This window comes from Microtus ochrogaster, unplaced genomic scaffold (assembly GCF_000317375.1).
Source record: "Microtus ochrogaster isolate Prairie Vole_2 unplaced genomic scaffold, MicOch1.0 UNK50, whole genome shotgun sequence".
NCBI classification, from domain to species: Eukaryota; Metazoa; Chordata; class Mammalia; order Rodentia; family Cricetidae; genus Microtus; species Microtus ochrogaster.
In genome coordinates this window covers 2,132,821-2,142,270 of record NW_004949148.1, presented here as the reverse complement: position 1 = coordinate 2,142,270, position 9,450 = coordinate 2,132,821, and the positions used below count along the sequence as shown (strand labels likewise).

The 9,450-nt window shown below is 39.5% G+C and overlaps 1 protein-coding gene across 3 annotated transcripts in view; it reads left to right on the top strand.

The window, feature by feature from the left end:
- The window catches only part of LOC101988417 (E3 ubiquitin-protein ligase RLIM-like), a 161,327-nt gene that overhangs the window by 31,667 nt on the left and 120,210 nt on the right, over window positions 1–9,450 (top strand). Inside the window, exon 6 of one of the 3 annotated variants that reach the window (XM_026777248.1) lies at window positions 8,645–8,746. The exons of the other annotated variants lie outside the window; for them this stretch is intronic. The gene's annotated coding sequence lies outside the window, so the exon portion shown is untranslated. The remainder of the gene's footprint in view (window positions 1–8,644; window positions 8,747–9,450) is intronic. 3 annotated transcript variants of the gene reach the window in all.

The window sequence follows — 9,450 nt, the reverse complement described above, 5'->3', positions numbered from 1 at the left end:
TTGGCGCCTGCCCATCGTTTCCTCCGAATGCTCCCCTATGGATCTTCTTTTACAGGATCAGGTCTTCTTGCCCACTGATGTACCTTCCCAGTGATGTCACTCCCCAGTGATGGTTCTCCTGATGTCCAGATAGGATCTCTGTGCTGCTTGGGTAGCTCGCAAACAAAGGGCCCACCCTGTTTGCTGCAGGCAGGCTATGGAGACCGCCTGTATATATTTTTAACACTGTAAACCATTTTGGGGTTTTCTTCCTCTGTGAATCTCTCCTTACTGTATATCTCTTTTTCTGACCACATGGGTCTTTAATTTGCTAAGGAATATGGAGAAGATTAAAGCCGTGGCTTTGACAACTAGATCCAGCCCATTCCTTAGCTTATGAAATTCTACCCTCACAGTGGAGGTACCGGTTGTAGCCATGTTGTTTGCCACAACTCTATGGCGTTTCAAGGTTGTTGAAGCAAGCTGCAGTAGTGTGTCCATAACTCCATAGTTGGGAAAACCTGCTTGAAACAGTCAGCGTTTTCCCTGGCAGGATGGCCCAGAAAGCCAGCATTTTAAACAGTGCAGCTTTTTTCTTGCTACAGCTGAAAACCGAAATGCTTTACTCTAGTCTTTCTCAAGCTTTCTCAGGCTTTCTGTGGATGCAGTTATCCACGTGGGCACCATTTGTACATGAGGACGTGATTGTTGGAGTTTATTTTCTGCCCTGTTCCCCACAGCTAGCAAGTCCCAAAGAAAATCACGCAAAGATCTCTATAAGTTATAAAGCTGATTGGCCCATTAGCTCAGGCTACTTATTAGCTCTTGTAGCTTATATTAACCCATTATTCTGATCTGTTTTTGCCATATGACTTGGTACTTTTTCAGCTGGCAGGTCACATCCTGCTTCCTTGGTGGTTTGTGCAGGACTGGGAGGAATCAACTTCCTCCTTTTCCCAGAATTCTTCTGTCACCGCTACTTCCTGTCTGGTTTTCTTGCCTATACTTCCTGCCTGGCCAATCAGTGTTTCAATAAAATATGATTGAGAGAATACATACAATTGTCCCGCACCAGTCTATCTATCAATTAAAATGAAAGAGATCCATTACTGGGGAGGTTACCTTAGACTACCGTCTAGTCCTCCTGGGTGAGTTTACCTCTTTTTGTTCTAGAGTTTTCTGGTGTTACGCTAAAAGTATGGGATTTTTTTCAGGTACTTTATGTAGGCATTTAGTACTATGAAATTTCCTCTTAGCATTGCTTTCCTCATGTCTCATAAATTTGGATATGTTTTATGGTCATTTTCATTGAATTTTACAAAGTCTTTAATTTCTTTCTTGAACCATTTGTGATTCAGATGAGCATTGTTTAATTTCCATGTTCTTGTGGGTCTTCTGAAATTAGTGTTCCTGATGAATTCTAATTTTAAGCCATAGTGATCTGATAATATGCATGGGGTTATTCCATTTTTTTAATCTGTTGAGGTTTTCTTTGTAACAGAGTATGTGATCAATTTTACAGAAGGCTTCATGAGTTGCTGAGAAGAAGGTATATGGTTTTATGTTTAGATGGAATGGTCTACAGATGTCTGATAAATACATTTGAATGATAACATCGGTTAGTTCCTTTATTTCTCTCTTAGTTTTCTGCCTGGTTGGCCTATACAGTGGTGAGAGTGGGGTATTGAAGTCTCCCACTGTTAGTATGTGGGGTTTAATGTATGATTTCAGCTTTAGTAGTTTTTTTTTTTTTAAATGAGGCTGCCCTTGTATTTGGGGTATAAATGTTCAATATTTGGATTTCCTCTTGATAGATTGTTCCTGTGCCAAATATGAAATGTACTTCTTTGTGTCTTTTGTTTGATTTTAGTTCAAAGTCTATTTTGTTAGATATTGGTATAGCTTACCAGCTTGTTTTTTAGGTATATTTAATTGAAAAAAAATTTCCCAATCTTTTACCTCTATCTTTGAGGTTGAAGTATGTTTCATGTATTCCGCAGAAGGATGAATTCTGTTTTTGTATCCAATCTGTTAGCCTGTGTCTCCTCATAGGCTAGTGGGTCCATTTACATTAAGGAATATTAATGACCAGTGATTGCTAGTTCCTGTTATTTTAGTGTTCATGGTTTGTGATGTTATTTATTTATTTATTTGTTTGTTTGTTTGTTTGTTTTGCGAGACAGTGTTTCTTTGTAGCTTTGGAGCCAGTCCTGGAACTAGCTCTTGTACACAGGCTGGCCTCGAACTCACAGAGATCCTCCTGTCTCTGCCTCCCAAGTGCTAGGATTAAAGGCATGTGCCACCACTGCCAGGCTTGGTGATGTTATTGTGTATGTATATGTTTTTTTTCCTTCTTTGGGATTTGCTGCTGTGAGATCATCTATTGCTTGTGTTTTTGTGGATGTAGCTGATTTCCTTGGAGTTTGATTGGCTTGGAGTTTTTCTTCTAGTACTTTGTGTAGGGCTGGGTTTGTGGCTAAGTATTGAGTAATTCTGTTTCTTTCATAGAATATTTGCTTTGTCTGTCTATGGTGACTGCAAGTTTTGCTGGGTATATTAGTCTGGTATTGCATCCATGGCCTCTTAATGTCTGTATAATGCTTGACCAGGAATTTCTTGCTTTCATTGTTTCCATTGAGAATCAGGTATAATGCTGATAGGTCTACCTCTATATGTTACTTGCTCTTTTTCCTTTGCAGCTCTTAATATTCTTTCTTTGTTCTGTGTGTTTAATGCTTTGATTATTATGTGGTAAGGGAACCTTTTCTTTTGGTCCAGTCTATTTGGTGTTATGTAAGTTTCTTGTATCTTCATATGCATATCATACTTTAGATTGGTAAAGTTTCCTATGATTTTGTTGAATATATTTTCTGTGCTTTTGAGTTAAACTTCTTCTAATTCTTCTTCCCCTATTATTCTTAGTTTTGGTCTTTTCATGTTGTCCCATATTTCCTGTATATTTTGTGCTATGCTTTTGCTAGATTTAATGTTTTCTTTGACTTATGAGCCTATTTCTTCTATCGTATCTTCACAGCTTGAGATTCTGTCTTCCATCTCTTGTATTTTGCTATTTATGCTTGCATTTGTGCTTCCTGATCATTTTCCTATATTTTCCATTTCCAGATTTCCCTTGTACTATGTTTTCCTTATTGTTTCTTTTCCAGTTTTCAAATTTTGAATGATTTCTTTCACCTGTTTGATTGTATTTCCTGGTTTTATTTAAGTTCTTTTTTTAAATTTCTTCCAATTTTTTGATTGCCTTTTCCTTGATTTCTTTGAGAGAATTTTTCATTTCCTCTTTAAGGGCCTCAAAAATTCTTCTAAAGTTATTTTTAGGTCAATATCTTCTACTTCATCTGTATTGGTCAGTTCAAGTCTTGCTGTTGTACAGCCAAAAGTTTTTGCTGATGCCATGTTGGTCTTTGTGGTATTGAGTATGCCCTTACCTTGTTGTCTACCCATCTTTTCCTCTGATTGGTATAGTTGGCATTATGTCTCTGGTGATTTCTCTTCCATGTCCCTGTGGAGCCAAGGCTCAGATGGTTGCTCCTCATAGTAAAGTCAGGGCCATGATTTCAATCACCTCAGATGTTTCTTGGCATTCCCAGGGGTCACTTGGCATTCCCATAGGTCACTCAGCACTCCTGGAGTTCTCTCGAAATCCAGGAGGTCATTCAGGCCTGTTTCCACACATGTTGCTCACTTGGGCCTGCTCTCAAGGAGGTTGTTGTCTTGGGCCTGCTCCCATGGAGGTTCCTGGCTCTGGTCTGCTCCCATAGAAGTTGCTGGTCCCACAGAGGTTGCTGGCTCAGATTTGCTCCCTTGCAGGTCTCTTGCTCATACCTGTTCCCACAGATGTTGCTGGCTTGGGCCTTCTCTGGTGAAAGTCACTGATTTGGTCCCAGTCCTATGGAGGTTGCCGGCTTGAGTTTGATCCCATGCAGGTCACTGGCTCAGGCTTGGGCCCCGTTCTGCAGAGGTTGCTGGCTTTGGCCTGGTCCCAGAGAGGTCAGGCCTCTCCTGGCTCAGGCCTGCTCCTACAGAGATCACTAGTTGAGACCCAGTCCTGTCGAGGCCACTGGCTGAATCTTGGGAGGTTGCTCACTTGTACCTGCTCCTGTGAAGGTTGCTGGCTCAGGCCTGCTCTGGCAGAGTTCATTGAATCCTAAAGTCAACAAATTCTTAAGACATTCAGGAAATCTGGGACACCATGAAAAGGCAAAACCTAAGAATAATAGGGATAGAAGGAAGAATTCCAGTTCAAAGACATAAAATATATTCAACAAAGTCATAGAAGAAAATTTTCCCAACCTTAAGAAGAATATGCTCATGAAAATACAAGAAGCTTACAGAACACCAAATAAACTGAACCCTTCAAAAATGTCCCCTTGCCACATCATAATCAAAACACTAAACAATAGTATAAAGAAAGAATATTAAGGAAAGGAAATATTAAGCAAAGGAAAAAGGTCACATACCATATAAAGGCAGACCTATCAGACTTACCCTGGACTTCTTACTGGAGACTAGGAAAGCCAGAAGATCCTAGATAGACATTTTACAGAGACCACAGATGTAAATCCAGACTACTATACCCAGCAAAGCTTTCAAGCACCATAGTAGGAGAAACAAGATATTCTATGACAAAACCAAATTGAAACAATACCTGTCTATAAATCCAGCCCTACTTCTAGTAGCAGTAGGAAAATTCCAACCCAAGGAAGTTAGCTACACTCATGAAAACACAGACAATAGATAAGCTCACACCAGCAAATCCCAAAGATGGGAAACACCACACAGTACCACCACCCCCAATAAACCCCCAAAATAACAGGAATTACCAGTCCCTGGTCATTAATATCCCTTAGTATCAATGGACTCAATTTGCCTATAAATGACAGAAGCTAACAGAATAGATACAAAAACAGGACACATCCTTCTGCTGCATGCTCTGGATATTGCTGTGAGGCAGGGTGATCCTCAGAGGCTTACAAGGGAGCAGCTGTAGCAGTTACCTGGAAAATGGATTGCTTCACGAATGGCTAGAGTCCCCTTCACTCAGAATTTAAGCCAGCGTCCTCATGTGTTCTTTCCTAGCTCCCTCACCAGCAAACATGCTAAGAAACAGATCCCCAAGGGACTGGCAAAAATGGGAAAGCAATTGCACTTGATGGCAGTATTGCCCCAACAACGCCAGGGACTCTTCTTCTCATTGTTACCCTCCACCCTCCTCTGAGGAAAAAAAGAGAAAGAAGCATGTCAAGGATTTGATGCTAGACTTCAAGATGACATAGACCAATCTTGGATAACTCTAGCCATGGGTGGACCTTGGAGAAGGAATGCAATTTTACACACACACACACACACACACACACACACACACACACGGCCACAGTAATGTGTCTTTCACAACATACTTTGTGTGGAAGCAAAGAAAATGAATCATAGAGAACAGAATGGGGATGGGAGCATAGGATGGAAAGAGCTAGTGTAAAAGCAGAATGTGAAAGAAGGAAGGGATGCATAAGGCAGGACTTATGGAAAAAGAAGGAAATGAAGAAAAGAAAGGACTGACAAATATGAAGACATGTGGAAATCTGGACATTTCCCAAGCCCATAAGCAGACACCAGACATCCAAAAGCCGTATCTTATTCCAGGAAATAAGTGATAGATGCACATGAGAATTTAAAAAAATGATGACGCCAGGTACCATGTTGTGCCCACAGCACTTGGGCTGTCCTCACTCACTGACGGTCATAAGAGAATATGAAGGAGTCACATGCAGGTCTCACACGTTAGCTGCTCTAAAGCAGCTAGCTCCTGGCCAGTTGATCCTCTGGACCCTGACAAACATGGCTGCCACAGAAAATCCAAGCCTACACTTACTGCATACCTCTGACTATTGCTCTACAGCATAGCAAACCTCAGGGGATAGCTTGAGACAGCCACACAGATGACCTGGACCCTGGATTTTCCTAGTGCTGGAATGTTGGCTAGAAACTCCTTCACCTCAGTCTGGAAAACAGAGTCCCCATGCCCCCTCATTCCTTCATCCCAAGATCTGAGGTGAAACCACACTCTGAGGTATTGCCTGGAACACGAAAGCAATTCCACATTATAGCAGTGTTGCAGAAAGACTGCTTAGGTGTACTTCCTCCAGCTTTTCTCCCTCCACCCTTTTCTGAGAGAAAAAAAAAAAAAAGGTCAACTCCTTTCCACTCCAGTTCAATGTAGTTGAATTCAATTTTGGACATTTCTGTCCAGGTAGATCTTGGAGTCTTTTGGTAAGGATCCCATGCTCTCACAGGAAGGGGGAAAAGGGGGAGGGGAGACGAGGTTGTCACAGAACAGGGTCCTCACTCTACAATATTCAGTCACTTCATCACAGGGTATGTCACACCCTGAAGGCATAAACACCATATAGAAAAACAAAATTGGAAAGCCCACCACTAGATTCAGGAGTTGGGAGAAGCCACAGAAACAGAACTTTGGTCAGACACTGAGCTCAGTGTGGAAGATGGCCCGTATCTCTCAGAGCCAAGGAGGAAACTCAACTGACACATGTGTGCAGGACCCTCAGCTACTATCCTGACTCTGAGGGTTAAGGGTAACCAATATGTGTCCAGGCCTCCCATCGTTGTGCAGGTTCTGGAAAACCATGACTCACCTAGGCTTCACATTAAAGGTTAGCTGACCCACTCCTTCTAACACCCACCCAGGATGCTCCTGACAGGGAAAGTGCATGGGACAGAGAAGAATATGAGCCTTTGGCACAAGACAGACAACACCTACCCACACAGAGCCTAAGACTAGGGATGGATTCATATCTAGAGAAATGAGACTGAGTTACACGAGAAGTTTCATTGTGAGTTCCTTAGCTCCTTACACCACAGCCAGGACCAACATAGCCAGGCAGTTGCCACCCAAACACTTATGTTAATGAGAAAAAGAATGTCAGGTGATGAGAGACATTGTATAATAGAAAAAACTATGGAATTAAATCAGCTTTTATACTTTAAAGATGTTTTGACCTCAAAATGGAAATCAGGATATGTGTTATGTTGGAGAAGTAGTTTTGCTTTCGTTTCCACAGTAGAAGAAAATCTATGGATATCATCAAAATTGATAAATATTCTATTTGACAAAGAGAGATGTCTTGATTAGAGGAGAGGACTGCTCATCAAGCACCATGGCCGTTTGATCTCAACTAAACTATAAGAATAACAAATGCTTTTTATTTGATCAGATATAACTTAACAAAAGAGAACCACTCTAAAATTAAGGTTGGGAAAGGGTTTTCTGTTTTTCAGGAGAAAAAGGCATCCAGCTAGTGAATCTGAAGACCACTAAACAAATGAGACAACAGAAGGAAAAGGACAAATCATCCAGAAAAAAAATATGTCCCAAGAAAAAGAGTAAATTGGCCTATTGGTTTATCACATTTCCAATAGCATAAAATTTCATAGATCTTCCCAAATATTTCCTTTTGTTGTTCTCTACAATCAATGCAAATGGTCTTTTGGGACTCCCAGTCCAGTTAAAGATTAAAGATGTCTTTGGAGTTGGGTTGTGAATCTCTCCCCTTCTAAAGCCGAGCACGCTTGTTAGAGTACAATCCAAAATCTCTGTCTCATGCCAGAAGAGCCACCTGATATGGCACAGAAGATAAAAAAAATATTACCACTAATTCCATAATCCCTTGATTATATATATATTGACTTTTTAAGAGCTTTTCTTAAAACAAAATATTATGTCAAAATTTATAAGATAAATATATATGTATTTTAAAGTTTTGTCATGTTAATAATGGTCCTATAGAGTACTAACTAATTCTAATCTATACATGATTTCAGGTTTGAGTCTCTACTTGTTCTCTACAGTGACCCATGCGCATACCTAACAGTGACCTTTGAAGTCTCCAAGAGGAGAATATGTACACCACACCATTGATAGTTACTTGAATTTTAAATAGACAACAGCTTTTAGCTCAGAAAATGCTGATTTGGTTATCACACATTTGCTAGAAGTTATGGCCATCATGTGTATACCCATACAAATAAAGAGAGACAATGCTCCAACATATGTCTGTAAGAAAATGATAGTTTTCTCTTATTATGAAAAAAAGCAAATTACAGGTATGCCATACAATTCTACAGGGTACTCAGTTATAAAAAAACAGAATAAAACTCTAAAGGATATGCTAAATAAACAGAAAGGAATGATAAAGACACCCAGAAATAGATTGCATGACGCTTTATTAACTTTAAATTTTCTAAATACTAATGAGAAAGGAACAACAACTCTGGAGAGACATTGGATTGTAGAATAACTAGGGAACTAAATCAGTCAATATACTTTAAAGATGTTATGACCTCAGAATGGAAACCAGTATATGTGTTATGGTATTGAAGGGGTTTTGCTTTTGTTTCCACAGGAGAAGAAAAGCTATCAATACCATCAAAATTGAAAAAGACTCAGTTTGAACAAGAGAAATCTCTTAAGTAGAAAAAATGATTGTTCATCAAGCAGCATGGGCATTTAATCTAAACTAACATATAAAACTAACAAATGCTTTTCATTTGATCAGCTGTAACTTTCCAAAAGATAATCCCCCACAAACAAAAAAATTAGGGTTTGGGAACGGTTTTGTGTCTGTCTTTTCAGGAGAATAAAGGCATCCAGCTAAGGAATCTGAAAACCACTGGATAAATGAGACATAGGAAGAAAAAGGACAAATCATCCAGAAAAAATGTCCCAAGAAAAAGGGTAAATTGGCCTATTGGTATATCATATTTCCAACAGCATAAAATTTCAGAAATCTTTGCAAACATTTCTTTCTGTCATCCTCCACAGACATATAATGTAAATGGTCTTTTTGTAGTCCCAGTCCACTTACAGATTAAAGCTGCCTTTGAATTTAGATTGTGGCTCTCTCCTTCTCTAAAGCCAGCATGCTTGTGAAAGGAAAATCCAAAATCTCTGTATCATGTCAGAAGAGCCACCGGATATGGAACAGAAGAAAAATAAAAATTTAAGGACTATTTTATTGCCACTAATGTCATAATCTTTTAGTTTTATTTTGAATATTTGATAGCTTTTCTAATGGCCAAAATATTATCTCAAAATTTATAGTTTATCAGATAAATATGTAGTATTTTAAAGGTTTTGTCATGATATTAATGGTCATATAGAGTACTAACTAACTCTAGAAAAGGGCTTCATTTATCTATCTGTGCATGATTTCATGTTTGAGTCTGTATTAGTTTTCTGCAGTGAACCATGAGCACGCCTTTGAAGTCTCCAAAAAGAGGATAGGGCCCCACAATGATTATTCCTTCAGGACCATAACATGACCATAAAGCTGAAAAACACCACCTAAAGGTCATCTTTGGACTATAAACTGCTCAGAACAATTTTGAAGTGACTAACCAAGATATTCTAGCCTCACAGACTACTCTAGCTAGGACTTG